The sequence below is a fragment of the Thalassophryne amazonica genome, chromosome 23 (assembly GCF_902500255.1).
Source record: "Thalassophryne amazonica chromosome 23, fThaAma1.1, whole genome shotgun sequence".
Lineage (NCBI taxonomy): Eukaryota > Metazoa > Chordata > Actinopteri > Batrachoidiformes > Batrachoididae > Thalassophryne > Thalassophryne amazonica.
This window is the reverse complement of record NC_047125.1, coordinates 31,781,559-31,800,528: the sequence shown is the minus strand read 5'-3', so window position 1 is coordinate 31,800,528 and position 18,970 is coordinate 31,781,559. Positions and strand designations below refer to the sequence as shown.

Sequence of the window (18,970 nt, the reverse complement as noted above, 5' to 3'; positions counted from 1 at the left end):
AAATATTAGTATAAAAACTTGCTAGAATCACATAACACAATTCCGACGGACACCGCATAAAGCAATGCTAATGGGTGAATGTGAGCATGAAAACTTGCTAAAGTCACATAACATAACATGACACTTATGGTTGTCATGCAACATGATGCTAATAGCTAACATTAGCATGAAACTTGCTAGCATTACATAATGCAATGTTGACAGGCGCCACATAAAGTGATGTTAAAGAGGTTTGCGTTAGCATGAGCTGAGTGCCTCCATTGTGAGCAATGGAATTTATAATGTACTTTTAAAAACATACATTGGGTTACAATTTTGCTTAGAAAAACCTTATCAGGTTGTTTTCTATGTTGCCTGAAAAATGACTGTGTGTGGTTTTTGAGTTGTTCATCAGACAGACTACCTCACTTGCATCGAACACAGATTTGAAAACCTTAGAAAATTGTGGTTACACATTTGGCGGCTTAGCTGTGAAACACCCCAGATTTAAGATGAAATTGAACTCAGTTCCTCTATGAAGCCATGTGCTTCCAGGGTGCTTCTCATCACTTTCAACACTTCAGTGTGCGTGAAACTTTCTTCTTGCTGACCATAAAACCGTCTTTGTGGCTGTCAGCTCCTCGGCAGCCCAGATGCCATATTTAGGATTTGAATGTGAAGAGATGACAGCGCTGTAAAATGGAGCCCGTGCTGAGATTATAATTAACATTTCCAACCTACATCACTCTCCCTCCCACTTTCTCCTTTACCTCCCCCCATTCACTCACCCCTGTACAATAAACGGGGAAATGCACGAAAGAAAGGGAGAAGAAAAGAAAGGGAGATGGAGGAGGAGGAGGAGAGAGAAGAGGGTGAGGGAGGGAGGAGGGAGGGGGAAACAGCGTATGCTTGTATACAACCCTGATTTCCATTTTTTTTCCAACTCGTAATGTATTTAATTCAAGTGAAACGTAATCATGACGTGTCGTGTCATTAATCTCCTCGCCGCCTCTCCCGTAAGTACACTGAGTCTTTACTTTCAACATATTATCCTATATCTTCCTTTATCGAGTGCACTTTTTCACCAGATGTTGATATTGTCACTTTTATGCGCCGCTGAATAGACGTTTGTGAATTTGTGGAATTTGCTGTGACTGTTGTTGCCCTTTTTCCTCCTCCGGTGGAGCACGCGGGATACTGTAATGGCCATTAATATTGTTGTTGTTGTTGTTACTGTTTTATTTTTTAAAGCTTATTTTTTGGAGAGGGTGCAGTTTGGATGTGTGCACGCGCGCGACGCATTGGCATGGCGCATGAATGTTTATGCATGTATGTTGCATGTAGAGCGCGCGCTCGCCGGGCCACTTTACGCGGATGTCATGTATGTAAAAGCCGGTGTACATGTGCATGTGTGCGCGCGCGAGCCTCGCAGAGACGTGACACGACAAAACATACAGCGAGAAATGTACAATTTGTCCAAACAACCGTCTGAAGCGTAAATAAGTCGATTATGTGACAGCGAAGCGACTTTAAAAAAGGGTCGCACGTGCACGAAAAGTGACTCAGAGCGATTAAAGACGCATTTTTTAAAATATAGAGTGCAACTTTAACCAAGTTGCGACTCATATGGAGTCCGGATTTGCGCTTCTTTTAGTCCAAACACCAAAAAAGTGCAAAACAGACGCACATTCTCGGCGCATATGACAACACGGCTCTTATTTATTTCTTATTGTAAACTGTAAAAGTGGATTTGCGTGTGTCAGTAAGTTGACGCGTATATTCTTTTGTTGGATGCGCATCGTGTAGCGCATTGTTTTCCACATCAGCGCCGGCCACTTTTCCTCTCGTGTGCGCAAAAACGCACGCGCGGGGTTTTAAATAGCGCTTCTCACACATCAAATCCAAAACCGTTGTAGTTTTTGCACCTTTTGAGCCCAAACGCCCCACTTTCTCCAACAACAAGCTCGCGAAGTAGCAAGTGTGGGAGCCTCCGTGGAACCGTGTTGCCAGATATGTCCAGAAATAAGTTACCAGGTTTCAAACTGCGCTTTTTGTTATTATTACTATTATTAACGTGCGTTTTTTTTTTTTTTTCCCTTTACTGAGGGGGGTTCTGGTGTCGGTTCGGGAAGGCTGGCCGGCAGAGGATCGGAGATGAAAACCATGAGGGCACTTTTTTCCCCTCCCCACTCGCTCACTCGTCTTTTCCCCTCCCTTAATCTTTTGTATAGAAAATTTAGGAACAAAATGGAGAAGGCAGAGATGGGTTGACATGCCACGGACACCTTCCACTTCTCCAAAGTCCGTCTGAAACGGTTTTGGGGAGACGCGTGCGGGTCGGGGTTAATGTCCTTTTTATGCGCGGCGGTGTTTGTTTGTTGCTGCTTATTTATTTCATTAATGTGCCTCTAATTGAGATGGCCGCGCCAGAGGAGAGGGGAAAAGAGCGACTGAAAATGGTTGCACGTTATTGACGCACATCATCACAGGGGCGAGGAGGAAATTCCTCTTGAGATAAGGCGCAGACGTGTCATCTGGTTTGACCAAAAGACACTCCCGTAGCTTTTTCTGCAGCCACTGGGATATGTTTAGAGATCCTGAAATGTCCTATTTTTTTTAAAAGGAGCTCAAATGTGACACTTCTGACAGCACAGTGGAAGTGGGTTGAGCGCTGCGTGTCCTATAATCACATACACTGGAGACTTCATACTCACATTCTAGAACTTAGAATATTTACTTATGGTGTTTAAAACTGTAATCAAGTAAAAAAAAAAAGTGAGAAAAGTCATTAAACTCTGCGCTGCTTGGGTGATAGTTTAAGATTCTAAACTCCATTATTAATAAGAAAATTAATAAAAGTGTTGACAATCATTTGTCACCTCATCAATCAATCTGTCGATCATTCTTGAGTTGCAGCATCTCAAATGTATTTTTCAGTTATCTTTTTTTTTATATCAGTTTAAGTTTGATCTTTGTTGTGTGTTTTGCATGGTTGGTCACCTCCCAAAATATATGTAAAAGTGTCACTTTGTGGTCTGGGAAATTCTGATGGACATTTTTCATCATTTCAAGATGAAGTCACAAGAATGCTAAGCTAGACCAATAGGTTTTTTGTTCTTTTTTTAGTTATTCAGACTGTAACATAATTTGCATCATTTGCAGATAAGACAAGCAGCTGTCACATTAATGAACTGAAGAAAAAAAAAATACTGCCAAATATGTCTGTGAGGACACCTACATGTTTGGTCAAAAGACACTGGACTTTTTGCTGCCCCACGGTGCTCCAGGTCAAACCTCTTTTTTAGCTTTGAAAGGAACATTTAATGTCAGTCAAGTTCAGGTGAAACCTCGTCCCACAACATCAAAAAAGCCTTCTTGGTAATGTTAACGTCTTTTCACAGACTGCAGTCGGGGATGGGGCAAAGCAGGTGTCCCTAATGGTAAACGGAAAATTACGTGATGATATGAGAGGAGAATTATGGCAGCTTCGTCATCACAACCCGTTTGTCTGCTGCTGCCTTAAACTCATTTATGTTGAATGGTTGCACAGTTAAATATTGGGGGAATACACATTACCCTCTGATAAACAGCAGGATTTCGTTAAAATAATAATTCTACACATATTCTACTCTTGAAAAACTACAGCAACACTCAGTTGAGCACATACATCCACCAAGGTGCAACAGGCTCTTCAGCAGCATTAACGCCAGCTCTTAGACCTTATGTAGGATTCTTGGGTTCTTTCTTGGCACAGGCCCAAACAAAGCCTTAAACAAGTTTCCATACAGACTGACCAACCAACCAACAACCCGACCAGCCAACAGACCTGAGACAAAACCATCCTGCTGGACTTTAGAACTCATGCATGCCTGTGAATGCATGTTTCAGGTTTGTCAGTTTGGGATACGGGTTGGGGTCAGTATGGTTGCAGTACCAGGGATTAAAGCAAAAAATAAAAATCTTCAGACTGAAATTTTTTTTGACTGCCAGATCATAAGTGGTTTACCACCTACTTTTTTTTTATAGAAACCCTTTAGTGATTGTGTCCTAGCGTTTAAGGTAAAACAAGGTGGAGACAGCTTTAAAAAAAAAAAAAAAAAAAAAAAAAACAGCAAATTGTTCTCCTGCTGAACAAGATTATTCACTCACTAACCACTGCTGTTCTTTGCTAATGTAATATTATATTCTAGAAAGACTTTAACCTACACATGATTTAAATTTTGGTGGGTTTTTTTTTTTTTTTTTTGTCCAGGGAATGCATTCTGAAGGTTATTTTTTAAGACTATTTTCTCACCCCGACCCCCCTCAGTTTAGTTGTACGACTTGATATGTTTTGTGTTTTATTTTGCACATTTTCACCTTTTCTTTGCCTTTAACAAACAAATTGTTATCACAACCACCATGTATGTTTGATAAGATTACTGACGACAAGAACTGTACTCATTTTCAAATTTTTGGCTTCCTTCATCCTGGCTGACCTGATTGTAAAGCCAGAACCCCAAACAGACCCAATAATGCTTGAAATTAGACATTATATTACAAAAAGCTATTGCTTCACATCCCACTTTAGTTATGCAGAAAAGTTAAGTTAATTAAACCTATTTTCTATGGCTCATCAATTAAACAGTCCAGAACTGTAGTACAACTTAGGCCCAGAGTAATACTGGACCCACTTTTTTAGACTGTCTTATCATTAATTTTTTAATCTGTTTGTGTTTGCTTTGTAATTTCTTTTTATTCTACTGTGTTTTATCTTTTAACTGTGCTTTTCTTGCTTTTAATTTTTAATTTAGATTAATTTGTGTTGTGAATTATGTGAAGCGCCTTGGTGCGACTGTCGTGATTTGGCGCTATATAAATTAATAAATTAAATTAAATTACTGATTTAAACATGTTAGTTGTTAAAATCATCATCATCATCATTACTATTGTTAGTAGTAGTCGTAGTAGCAGTGGTATGAAAAATGTCTTCAAAAGTGGACTTTTAATAGGGCCGCTGAGGAGGGCATGTCCCCCTCACGACACCCTCTTTCTGTCTGGATGTGTCCCTGGTTTGCAGTCTGAGCAGGAACAATCAAGAATTTGCGTATTTATGCAGAAATCGTGGCCTGATTGAGAGGTAAGAAAGTTTTAAGAGCGCATTTTACATCATGTCTTCAGAAAGAGATTTTTGGTGTATATTAGGGGGGAAAAGCATTAGTGTTTGTTGTTACACGTCGCAGGTCTACAGCTGTGTTTTTAGTTTAACCACAGTAAAGACATAGCGCAGACTTTGAAAGAAAAGTTTTAAAATATGTTTGTAAAACTGCAGTCTGCTCGCTGTGTCGGTCATCACCGTGCTGTGACAAACATACTGCCGCCACCCCCCTGCAGCAGAGTGCAGACACAGAGGAACAGACAGGGACTCGCTGCCAAGAGGAAAAAAACAAAACAAAAACAGAGATGTTATTCTAAAAATCAATTTTTGTATGTTCTGAATGTGATAAATGTTATATCTTGTGTCCAGCTTTGATTTTTCATTGGGACAGCGCCCGCGTGAAACCTGCTTTTTGGCAGCCCAACTGACAGAAATCCATTGTAGCGATGAACTTTAATCCCTGCAGTACCTGTTAACCATAGTTAGGTATTAGAACACCAAGACAGGCAACTATTAGTCAACCACCAAAATAACCAATGGATTAAATTATTAAAATAATTTGTTGCAGTCTTCACAGTGAACAGAAGTTGATGCACCTCTCAGAAAAATGTTTCCATCCACCCCTACACATCGTCCACTTTTTATCTCAACAATGTTTCAACGTTAAGTCCAAGTACATAGCTGCTTGGACGCTACAGTAGCAACATGAAGCCTTGAAGGGGTTTTGCTTCATTCAGGCCTCTCACTGCTCGCTCTGTTCAAGTACTGTCCTGCTCCTCCACCACCACTATCAACACCTACTATTCCAACTGTACTGTACTGTATGTGGGGCGGGGGGGGGGTGTACATGCACGACATCCAGGTGGCTCTCGGGGAAGAGACTGCATGTGTGTGAGGGAGAACAAGGTAGAGTCAAAGAGAGAGGAGTGTAGCTCCAATCAAGGCTTCTGATTGATATAATTGGGTCATTAGCGCGCTGTGGGAGAGGCACCTGCTTGCCCTCAGTTAAGTAGAATCTACTGCATTGTGACATTTTGAGAGTGTTGAAAGTTCTGCTGTTGCTCAGGATGACTGCGTCCAACAAAAAGGTTTCAAACGCATTTCGAGCACAGTACAACACTTACTCTACTCGAAATACATTTGAAACCTTTTTGTTTTTTTAAAGTGAGCTAGTTGATTTCAACCTGTGTGCACATAAGATAAAAATGTATTGATCTCATAATGAAGGCCCAGTGTCCACATGTTTTTTTTTTTTGTTTGTTTGTTTGTTTTTTTATGAGCAGCAGCATTTTTTTGTTTTGCTTTGTTTTTTCCCCAGTTGCTCTAAATGAGAACAGAGCATAAGTGGCCACATGTAGCTGCCCCCAGAAAAAAGGTGCCGCACCCAGCATCTTTTGCCCCAGAGTGCTCCGCTTTTTTGTGAAGCGCCCCAAGTGCTTTAAGTTGGAAATGTTTCAGTGTTTCAGAAAAGTGTTGTAACATCACCACAGTGCCTTTTCAAGCAACCAATCAGACAGACCAAAACTTGTCACTCTGGGAGGGTGTAGCCATGAAAGGTAAGCTTTAGCAGTCTGTGTCAACAGTCAGCTGATATGTCACACAAAATATATCACAATAGAGCCATAATAATAATAACAATAATAAAGTCATTTGTAATAGCAGATTAAACAGACACTTGGTTCCTGCTGAGGGTGAGTGCTTTTTCATCAGTATAAGATTATACACCAGTCGTTAGCCATGTATTGTTGTCATAGAAACATCTGATGAGTAGCATTTTTCACTTTTTTTTAAGAAAGCAGTGAGGTGAGTGCATTTTGCACTTTGTCAAAAAAAAGCTATATGAACACAGGGACTAACAGCAAATCATAGCTTTCTGTAAGTACAATCTAAGCAGGTCATACACCCCTGTGATTTAATGAAACACATCAAGCAAACATTAGTGTTGCATTAGTTTGAATTTTGAGATGGCAGTAAAGGCTGGAATAGTTATAGCCCCATCACACTACAGGCAGAGTGAAAATTTGACCCACAGTCAGGGCACAGTCGAAGGGAAAAAATATGGACCGGCAGTCGAAGTGCCGTCTGACTGCACTCTGAACGATCGGATGGCGTTAAAACGACATTCATGACATTCTGCTCATGTTCGGGAGGACGTTCAGCAAGTTTCCGCCACGTCGAACCTTGGTTGAATGTCCCGAATGTGCCTGAATGCACCATGAGTGCACCTCGGGTGCTGCTGGAATATATTCTGCAGAATCGCAATCGGACCACAATTGTACGGCTTGTAAGTACATTCTTATTGTTCTTACTGCATTCCGGCAGCTGTCCAGGTAGTCTTACTGTGTCCCACCTTCATTTGTACTGTGTTCTGAGGCTCTTGCGCATGGCTTTTTTTTTTTTTTTTTTTTTTTTTTTGACATTCAGCCTGATTCGGCTTGGCTCGTGCTCATTTGTACTAAGTGTGATGACTGTCATACTGACTGTCATAACTTAAATTCCTGAGCTATTTTTTCCAAAAACAAATTTCCCACAAACAAAGTCATCAAGGTGAGTGGAGGACTCACAGGCACACAAACAGGTTTCGTTAAAAACAAACCCTACAACCCATCTGAGTTTTGACTGTCCCCATGAGTTTTATTCATGAAGGATTTCTGTATTAATCTGCTCCAGAAGTCATGTGCAAGGTAACAAGCAATGTGTGGTTGGTAAAGAGCTCCTTCTGCCTTTTTACTGACATCACCAGGAGATGAAAAATGTCCCTTTAAACAAGAGAAGGGAGAAAAAAATGTAGCGTACACAGTGCGAGGAATGTCATTGTGTGTTGAATTGAAGCAGAGATCGGTCAGGTAATTTCATCTTCTGCTTGTACAAATAGCACTTTACATATTTCAATGTATCAAACTCCCTCAAAGCCAGATCGTTGCAGGCTGGATTGTTGTTCAAATGGCAGAGCTTCAAAAGTTTACGTTGTAGATTTAGTTACTCTGCTCTCTGTGCAAGTAGGACAGAAGCATCAGAGTTCAGCATACTGAACATATTAGGCTGATATCCACTACTTACAAGCTCTCTCCGCTTTCCATCCTAGTATATCTATTGCCAACATGCCTTTAAGCAAGGGTCATCACTCCAAATTACAGGAGGTGTTGGTTGAAGACCAAACAGTGCGTCCAGAAAGTATTCACAGCGCATCATTTTTTCCACATTTTGTTGTGTTACAGTCTTGTTTGAAAATGAAGTAAATTCATTTTTTTCCTCAAAATTCTACTCACAACACCCCATTATGACAACATGAAAAAAGTATTTTTGAAATTTTTGCAAATTTATTAAAAATAAAAGAGTAAGAAATCACAAAATTTTCACACCAGATTCCCTTTCTGGCGCAACGCCAGATGTACAAGCAGAAAAAAGCTAATGCACATGTTTTGATGGTGGCAGTAAGGAAGGAACTGAGCATTAATGTTAAATTTGACTTAATCCAGTGAAAGTTGAGGAAGTGTTTATGATAGGCTTGGACAAAAAAATGTGATGCTATGATGGGAGTTTTGTACTGTTTTCTAATATGATATGGACAACATGGTTAATGGATTAATTGTTAAAAAACTAATCCCTACATTGAACTCCACATTTGTCAGCATACACTCTGCTAAAGTGTCCTTAGGAAAGCAGTGAGTGCTCACAATCTCCAGGGATGCTGGTTTGTTGCTGACCCTGTGCCATGACCTCCTTGCGGAATATGTGCATCTTACATATCAGACATCTGAGAGCCTAGAACGGCCTCACACCAGGAAAAAAATAGTAGCTGTTAACAGGTTTATTCTTTATTCCACCCTGGGGACATTTGCAGAGTATGCGTTCTCTCTCAGTAACACCTTTCTTTGCAAACTGGCAGCAATATTTTCCACAAATACAGTGCATCCAAAAATTATTCACAGCGCTTCACTTTTGCCACATTTTATGTTAAAGCCTTATTCCATAATGGCGGAAATTCAATTTTTCCCTCAAACGTCTACACACAATACCCCATAATGACAATTTGAAATTTTTTATTTTTTATTTTTGCAGATTTATTAAAAATAAACAACTGCAAAATCACGTGTGCTTAAGTATTCACAGCCTTTGCCATGAAGCTCAAAATTTAGCTCAGGTGCATTGTGTTTCCAGTGATCATCCTTGAGATGTTTCTACAGCTTAATTGGAGTCCACCTGGGGTAAATTCAGTTGATTGGACATGATTTGGAAAGACACACCTGTCTACATATAAGGTCCCACAGTTGACAGTGCATGTCAAAGCACAAACCAAGCATGAAGACAAAGAAATTGTCTGCAAGACTTCAGAGACAGGACTGTTTCAGAGGCACAATTCTGGGGAAGGGTACAGAAACATTTCTGCTGCTTTGAAGGTTCCAAATAGCACAGTGGCCTCCGTAATCCTTAAATAGAAGTTTGGATCCACAAGGACTCTTCCTACAGCTGACTCGTCGAAACGAAGCAATTGGGGAAGAAGGTCCATATTCAGGGAGATGGCCAAGAACCAGACAGTCACTATGTCAGAGCTCCATTATTCCTCTGTGGACAGAGGAGAACCTTCCAGAAGGATAACCATCTGTGGAGCAATCCACCAATCAGGACTGTATAGTAGAGTGGCCAGACAGAAGCTACTCCTTAGTAAAAGGCACATGGCAGCCCCCCCCTTGGAGTTTGCCAAAAGACATGTGACGGACTCTCAGACCATGAGAAACAAAATTCTCTGGTCTGATAAGACAAAGATTGAACTCTTTGGCATGAACACCAGGTGTCATGTTTGGAGAAACCAGACATCATCCCTACAGTGAAGCATGGTGGTGGCAGCATAATGCTGTGGGGATGGTTTTCAGCAGCAGGAACTGGGAGACTAGTCAGGATTGAGGGAAAGATGAATGCAGCAATGTACAGACAATGACCCTAAACACGTAGCCAAGATATCAAAGGAGTGGCTTCAGGACAACTCTGTGAATGTCCGTGAGAGGTCCAGCCAGAGTCCAGACCTAATTCTGATTGAGCATCTCTGGAGAGATCTGAAAATGGCTGCGCAGAGGTGCTGCAAAGAGGAATGGGCAAAACTGCCCAAAGATAGATGCACCAAGCTTGTGGCATCATATTCAAGAAGAATTGAAGCTGTAATTGCTGCCAAAGGTGCATCAATAAAGTATTGAGCAGAGGCTGTGAATACTGAATTGAGCAGAGGCTGTGAATACTGATGTACATGTGATTTCCTTGTTATTGTGTTGATTGACAAAACATTTCCATTCCACTCCTCATATGTCTGAGTTTTCACTGTACATGTCTGTTTTTATGAGCAGTGAGTTGAACCGGCAGGATGCATGCTTCCCTGGCTTCATTTCTAACAGGAAGAGATGAATTTGCAAAGATGATCTTCATAATCCTTTTAGGAAGAATACATCCAGTGATTTGCTTATGACATTTTTCTTTGCGCCAAACCAATTTCTCTTTTAAGGCTTTAATTTTGTAATCCCCTATCAGAAGTCAGTCAAGCTTCTCAGCTCTTCCACTGATTGGTTTAGACACAGCGCACGCGGGGTGTGCTACTTCTAGCGAGTCTCGTTTCTCTGAGAGGCTCTGCCAAGATGCTGTGATCATTCCAACACTTATGTTCACTCGCTAAGACGCGGCAGCATCACTTTGCTCCCAGTTCGCCGCTCCATAACTGTAAGGAAGATGCAGCTCACGTTCCCCGCTGGAAGAGGATTTCATTCAGAAAGAGGAGAGGAAACGGAGGATGGAGAAGGAGTAATAGAAGAAACAGGAGGGAGTGTAAAGGGTGTATGGCAGCAGGAAGCGGCGGGTGAAACACGTCCTTATAACAGGAAAAGTTTGCTGGTGCAGGTATGATTTAAAGATGAATGAAACCAGGCAGATTCCTTGCAGCTTTTTGTAAAAGTATAGAAATGCATTTTGAGAAATGATGAGAATGGGCAGAGGCGTTAATCCAGCAGTATCTGCTTCATACTCTGAGTGTTATTATCACTTTTCCACTGGCTCACTAAAGCTGAGCCATATGTATGGATTACTTTCACTGCACTTAATACACATCCCAGGCAGTAAACCTGTGGCTCTGCTCAGATTCATGATGGTGTTCACTTTCACCCAAGTTTCAAATACGAGGTCTGTCAATAAAGTATAGGTCTTTTTTATTTTTTTCAAAAAAACTATATGGATTTCATTCATATGTTTTTACGTCAGACATGCTTGAACTCTCGTGTGCATGCGTGAGTTTTTCCACGCCTGTCGGTGACGTCATTCGCCTGTGAGCACTCCTTGTGGGAGGAGTCGTCCAGCCCCTCGTCGGAATTCCTTTGTCTGAGAAGTTGCTGAGAGACTGGCGCTTTGTTTGATCAAAATTTTTTCTAAACCTGTGAGACACATCGAAGTGGACACGCTTCGAAAAATTAAGATGGTTTTCAGTGAAAATTTTAACGGCTGATGAGAGATTTTGAGGTGATACTGTCGCTTTAAGGACTTCCCACGGAGCGAGACGTCGCGCAACGGTCCCAGGCGCCGTCGTCAGCCTGTTTCAAGCTGAAAACCTCCACATTTCAGGCTCTATTGATCCAGGACGTCGTGAGAGAACAGAGAAGTTTCAGAACAAGTCGGTTTCAGCATTTTATCCGGATATTCCACTGTTAAAGGAGATTTTTTTAATGAAAGACGTGCGGGCGGATTGCAGCGTCGGCTCGCAGCCGCCGCGACGCTCCGCCACAGGAAAAACACCTCTGTTGGAAGCCTTAAGGACAAGTTGGATCATGTCCAGCTGTTAAACAATTTCTCATATACTCACTCCACTGAAAGCCATCAAAAGCCGCCTGGCTTTTACAAATGGTTATCAACACAGAGGTGTTTTTCCTGTGCCGCCGCACCGCGCCGGCTGCGTCCCGACGCACGGACCCATCCGCACGTCTTTCATTAAAAAAAAATCTCCTTTAACAGTGGAATATCCGGATAAAATGCTGAAACCGACTTCTTCTGAACCTTCTCTGTTCTCTCACGACGTCCTGGATCAATAGAGCCTGAAATGTGGAGGTTTTCAGCTTGAAACAGGCTGACGATGGCGCCTGGGGCCGCTACGCGATGTCCCGTTCCGTGGGAAGTCCTTAAAGTGACAGTATCACCTCAAAATCTCTCATCAGCCGTTAAAATTTTCACCGAAAACCAGCTTAATTTTTCAAACCGTGTCCACTTCGATGTGTCTCACAGGTTTAGAAAAAAGTTTGATCAAACAAAGCGCCAGTCTCTCAGCAACTTCTCAGACAAAGGAATTCCGACGAGGGGCTGGATGACTCCTCCCACAAGGAGTGCTCACAGGCGAATGACGTCACCGACAGGCGTGGAAAAACTCACGCATGCGCACGAGGGTTCAAGCATGTCTGACGTAAAAACATATGAATGAAATCCATATAGTTTTTGAAAAAAATAAAGACCTACACTTTATTGACAGACCTCGTATGATTTTATGTTCTGCTGAATGTGCTCAGAACCTGCAGTCCAGCTCTCACTGTGTATAATTTTAATCCCAGGCAGAAAGGCAAAGCTCACACAGTTTCTACATCAATCCGGCCCTGGACAGAGCTCTAGTCAATGGGTGTTGATCATCTGGTCTAAACTTATCTCAACACTGACATTGATGTCACTGCTGAAACCTCAACCTTTGTGATCCATGGATGCCTGTAAAGAGCTTCTGGGGTCATGAGGTCACTGAACAGAGGTGTTTGGTTTGGTGATACCTTTAGGGTGCTGTTGCTTCTTGTCTTACTGTATGGTTATGAGACTTGGACACCAAGTTATGACCTAAGGCAACAACTTTTTGTTTGAGGGTCTCCACAGGATTCTTGGGTACTGCTTGAATGACTCTGTCAAATGAAAGACTCCTTTGGGAGACTCAGATGAGCCTTGTCAGAATGTTAGATACAACACAGGCCATGATGCCCATTTCTCTGGTCATAATTCAGCATGCAGGTGACTCAGTGTTGAGGACCCCAGCAACTGGAAAACGTCAAGGGGACATCCACATTTCCCCTGCATGAAGCAGACAGAAGGTTACTTTCCAGAGGCGGGAATGAACTGTTTGTCTGTCTGGGTAGTTGCCATCCAAGACTCAAAATAGTTCCATAGTATGGAAGATGTGTGGCACCAGCACATGCTCCCTAACCTGACCTGAAAGCAGGCATGAAGCAACACAAAAAAAAGTAAAACAGCCATCACTGCACGCTCCTTTGTCTCTGTGTCTCTGCCACATGTCACACATCATCTCTGATCTTTAGGTATCGGTCACATATTTCCCCAGATGTATCACTGTCAAGTCCACCATAAATCTACTCATGGATGAGGCAGCCTTTCTAGTACAAATACACAGCCATACCAAGGAGGACATTACAAAGCTTTCAGTGGTTCTGAATGAGGTTATGTTCGGTATCGATAACCCACTGTAAGCAAATCATCTATCCAACTGCGATAAAAAGACTCCAGAAACCTCATTACAGTCCGTGGTTGAAGCTATAGATGAGAGGAGGGGTGGGTGACGGCCATACAACACGAAAACGAAGGAGGTAGTAAAGAAGGGGGTTCAGGGAAAGGTGAAGGAAAGGAAATGAATCCCATCTGTAGGGAAGTTTGCCATGTGACCACATCCAAATGATACTGTAGACTCCCTCTCTCCTAAGGAATCTTTTCTTTCATGGTCAATCCTTCATGCAGCCGCCTTCCCCAAAGGACGCCACATCTCACGCATATTTAGGAGTGTGAAAGTGCAGTACAGCAGGAAGTACGATATAGTGAACAAGAACATGACCTGGAAATACTTAAATTAATGTCCCGAGACTCTGGACTATTTTTAGATATTGCGTGGTCCATGTATATCAAGCAAACATAACAGCCACAACAAATAACCTCTGTTGATGTTTCTGCAGGTCAGTGGCTGATTTCACCTTCAGGGCCACAAGCCACCAATGACTTGCATGATAAATCTAAGGAGTGGTTGACTGGGTCACAAGACAGAAGATTTCATTTTTTTTTTTTTTTTTTTATGTTTTAAAAAAATGGCACTGTATATTAAAATAAATATTGTTGTTAAACTGCTCATACTTATAGACCAACAGTAACAAATGGTTGCTAGCAGGAACTGATTAACTCACAACCAGCCAGTGCTATAGTTAAAGGACTAACAAAAGACTAAAGCTGCAACTAACAATTATGGTAATTACTTCTGAATTTGTGAGTTACTTTTGTAATTAACTGCATATTCAGTCTATAAAGTCTGGAAAAAACATCACAATTTGCCTCAACCTGCACAGCATCTTTTAGCTGTGATTGGATCACAAAATGTGAAGAAGAAGAAGTGCTACTGATGCAGAATGAAAAGACTAAGACTTACACTCACATGATTAACGTAAAGCCCAGCACACATACACCATTAAAACACTGAAAACACCCTCACATTTACAACTATGGTGTAGAAATGCAACATGCACAAACCTGCACTAGCTCTGCTTTCACAATATAACTGTACTGCTTAGTAGATATTTACACAATGAGGTCTGAACCCACCAAAATCAACTTGTCTGAACATAGTGTGCTCATACTTGGCATTGGTTTAACTGTGAAGTGACGCATGAATCAGCAAACATTCCCCCCCCCCCCCCACACACACACACACACACACACTTTCATGCTCCTAAACCTTTTTGACTCATGACATTTTTTTCTTAAATTGAAACTTTTTGTAGCCTCAAATTATTGAAACATTTCTTTCATGCTCCGTGCATTTAAAAAAAATCAAATGTCTCAGTGTTATGTTGCAAAAAGAGTGCATAAAAACAATTTATTTAAGGGAAATAACATTTGAAACTGCATTGTTGTGGTTTTAAAAACTCTCTGATATTCACGCTGCATCTAGAAAGTATTCACAGCGTTTCACTTTTCCCACAGTTTGTTGTATGTTAAAGTCTTATTCCAAAATGGAGTAATTTCACTTTTTTTTTCCTCATCAAAATTCTACTCACAACACCCCATAATGACAACATGAAAAACGTTTTGGGGGGAAATTTTTGCAAATTTATTATTAACAACTAAAAACTAAGAAATCACATGTACGTAAGTATTCACGGCCTTTGTTCAGTACTTTGTTGATGCACCTTTGGCAGCAATTACAGCCTCCAGTCTTCTTGAATATGATGCCACAAACTTGGTGCACCTATCTTTGGGCAGTTTTGTTCATTCCTCTTTGCAGCACCTCTCAAGCTCCATCAGGTTGGATGGGGAACATCTGTGCACAGCCATTTTCAGATCTCTCCAGAGATGTTCAATCAGATTCAGGTCTGGGCTCTGGCTGGGCCGCTCAAGAACATTCACAGAGTTGTCCTGAAGCCACTCCTTTGATATCTTGGCTGTGTGTTTAGGTCATTGTCCTGCTGAAAGATGAACCATCCCCCCCAATCTGAGGTCAAGAGCGCTCTGGAGGTTTTCATCCAGAATGTCTCTGTACATTGCTGCATTCATCTTTCCCTCAATCCTGACTAGTCTCCCAGTTCCTGCCAGTGAAAAAACATCCCCACAGCATGAGCTGCCACCACCATGCTTCACTGTAGGGATGGGGCCTGTTTTTTTCACCAAACATGACGCCTGGCATTCATGCCAAAGAGTTCAATCTTTGTCTCATCACAACAGAGAATTTTCTTTCTCATGGTCTGAGAGTCCTTCAGGTGTCTTTTGGCAAACTCCAGGTGGGCTGCCATGTGCCTTTTACTCAGGAGTGGCTTCCATCTGGCCACTCTACCATACAGCCTGATTGGTGAATTGCTGAAGAGATGGCTGTTCTTCTAGAAGGTTCTCCTCTCCACAGAGGAATGCTGAAGCTCTGACAGAGTGACCATCAGGTTCTTGATCACCTCTGTGAATAAGGCTCCCCCCCGATCACTCAGTTTAGATGAGCAGCCAGTACTAGGAGTCCTGGTGGATCTGAACTTCTTCCATTTAAGGATGATGGAGGCCACTGTGCTCATTGGGACCTTCAAAGCAGCAGAAATGTTTCTGTACCCTTCCCCAGATTTGTGCATTGAGACAATCCTTTCTCAGAGGTCTACAGACAATTCCTTTGACTTCATGCTTGGTTTGTGCTCTGACTGTCAACTGTGGGACCTTATATGTAGACAGGTGTGTGCCTTTCCAAATCATGTCCAATCAACTGAATTTACCCCAGGTGGATTCCAATTAAGTTGTAGAAACAGCTCAAGGATGATCAGTGGAAACAGAATGCACATAATTTCAATTTTGAGCTTCATGGCAAAGGCTGTTAATACTTATGTATATGTGATTTCTCCCTTATTATGTTTTTTTTTTTTTTTTATAAATTTGCAAAATAAAAAAAACATTTTTCACATTATTATTATGGGGTATTGTGTGTAGAAATTTAAGGACAAAAATGAATTTCAACCATTTTGGAATAAGGCTGTAACAAACTGTGGAAAAAATGAAACACTGAATAATTTCTGGATGCACTGTGTATATCTATCGACACACACACACACACACAAATATATATTAAAAATTGAGTAAATTGAAGGTCACATGCAGCATGTATTCCTGTGTAAGTACTACCACTAACTCATACAAGGCATCAGATCTTTGTGATGTCATACGAAAAGAATAAGAATTTTAAGAATGCAAAAGGACACCTTATGACATGGTTAAACAACCTAGGAATGTTTAGAACTTGATAAATATATAACCTTAAAATGTTGCGGTACCACGGGATTTAAGGATAATTTTCCAACACAACTTGAAATCATTTATTTTTATACATATAGTGCATCCTCTGCTGTCTGCAACTCCTGATGTGCAGTACTTTCCATTTGCTGTTTATCGTGACACTGTAACCTCTATGATAGTCATTTTCAGCAGAAAAGGTAATTCAGTATCTATTTACATCAATTATGTGCACACAAACGTGAAGTGCAGCTTCCATAATGAGCTACAGTATCATGAGCATGTGTTACGCAGCCTTAATATAATTTAATCTGCATTTACGATTTACAATGAGAGGTAAAAATAAAATTGACATTTTTCTAAAAACAGCATCACTTAAAGTGTATGCATCACAATAAACTGTGTTTTAAGGATGATTTTTATAACAACACCCAGTTCACATCCAGTTGGGGGTTAATTGGTTTACATCTGCAGGTGACACGGAATGTGCATTTCAACTGTGCATTTTTAAAAATAAGGTTTTGATTTTCTTTGCGGAACTGCTGCAGGTATCATTTCACATCCTTTTAAATGGGCAGTTAAGGCATTGATGCGTTATAACTATGTTTTTACTGTGTGGGGACTGGAGACATTTTAAGTAGTTCATTTACACCTGGATTTTATGTTCTGCTTTTCTACGGCAATCTGATTTCTGTCGCTCTGAGCCTCCTTCCCTCCACCCTCTGACGCACCTTATCTCTCGCTTCTCATCCATCTAAATTCTCTTTATTGCCGTGACAAGGCTGGTGGTTGGCGACGTCCACCGTCATGGTAGGGCAATGCACTGTGGATGGTGATATTCATATGATAATGCCATCACTTTTACTGCATATACATTTGTTTTTTTTTCCCTCACCTGAGTTCAAATGGTGGTGTTGATGTAAATTTTTTTGTTGTTTTTTGTCTCGTTGTGCCCGAGCCTTCCACTCCACCTCTTCCGCTGTGTTCTAGCATGTCTGCCTCTTTATTTTTCCTCCCCGTTTTCCCCTCAATCACAAATCCCTTTCATTCACACAGCTTCTGACAATGTGTTTTTATACGCTGCCCAGTTTGTGACTGCACTGTATGTTTCTCTCTCTCTTTCTTTCTTTTTGTCTGCCTCCTTTCTCATTTTTGTTCTTCGCCATGTTGGCAGGGCCCAATCTACCAGCTGATATCAGCATTCCCTGGCACTCTGCCAACTGGCAACACTGCAGGAGAGAAAGACAGGGAGAGGGGGAATGAAAGAAAATTAGTGAATAATAGACAGAGGGAGGGAGCGACAGAATAAGAGGGGGATGGGAGGAGTATGAATCAGTGAGAGAAAGAAAAAGAAAGATGGGGAGAAGAAGAACAATAATGGTGGATGAGGAAAGGACTGAGTTTGTGATTGATATGGTGAGATATCCCCATGAGTCACAGCTGAGCTAAAATGTCAACTGGCTACACGAGAATCTCTTTGTGATCCTCTCAAATGCTGCCATCGCACTAACACATATGTGGCTATACTGTCTCACAAATATGGGCGACACACCTGTGAACACAGATGCTCCATTGTTTTGCAACAATGATTGATGACCTTTTGTTTAGTTGTGGGCGCCTCTGCCGCTGCTGCTCCTCAACTCTGGAACAAAAACGGCCGATGTGCATAAACGCAGTGTAACTGCTGTGTACAGACAAATATTTGCGAGCAGTTGTGTGTGCATAAGCACATATGCTGTTTTAGCTGACTGCTATTTTATCACAAGCGACAGTTGCAGCACAAAACGTAAATAATCTCACGTTTCTGCATAAAAGAAGCAGTGAGTGAGCAGTGAAACACCCCGATGGGTAATGTAACAAACATGCTATTGTCCATTATCACATGCATGCAAATAGACAATGCTTGTGCATGTACTATATGTGTATATGGAGACCAGCTTTAAACTAAAAGTACTACTGTACAGGAAGGGTGTGTAGGGAAGTCAAAACATCACGCGCCCATCCTGTTTGGGACAGTCCATGTCCTGTGGCGGTGCCCTTAAACCTCGTAATCCCACAAAGACGCACATTCGGACTGCTCTTAATCGCCCCATATGTGCG

General features: G+C 41.4%; 1 protein-coding gene across 3 annotated transcripts in view; it reads left to right on the top strand.

Annotated features, from left to right (window-relative positions):
• Window positions 1-646: 646 nt before the first annotated feature.
• znf219 (zinc finger protein 219) overlaps window positions 647-18,970 on the top strand; it is a 24,869-nt gene continuing 6,545 nt past the window's right edge. For 2 of the 3 annotated variants that reach the window (XM_034164231.1, XM_034164232.1), the window contains exon 1: window positions 647-995. The gene's annotated coding sequence lies outside the window, so the exon portion shown is untranslated. The remainder of the gene's footprint in view (window positions 996-18,970) is intronic. The other variant, XM_034164230.1, reaches the window with a different exon arrangement.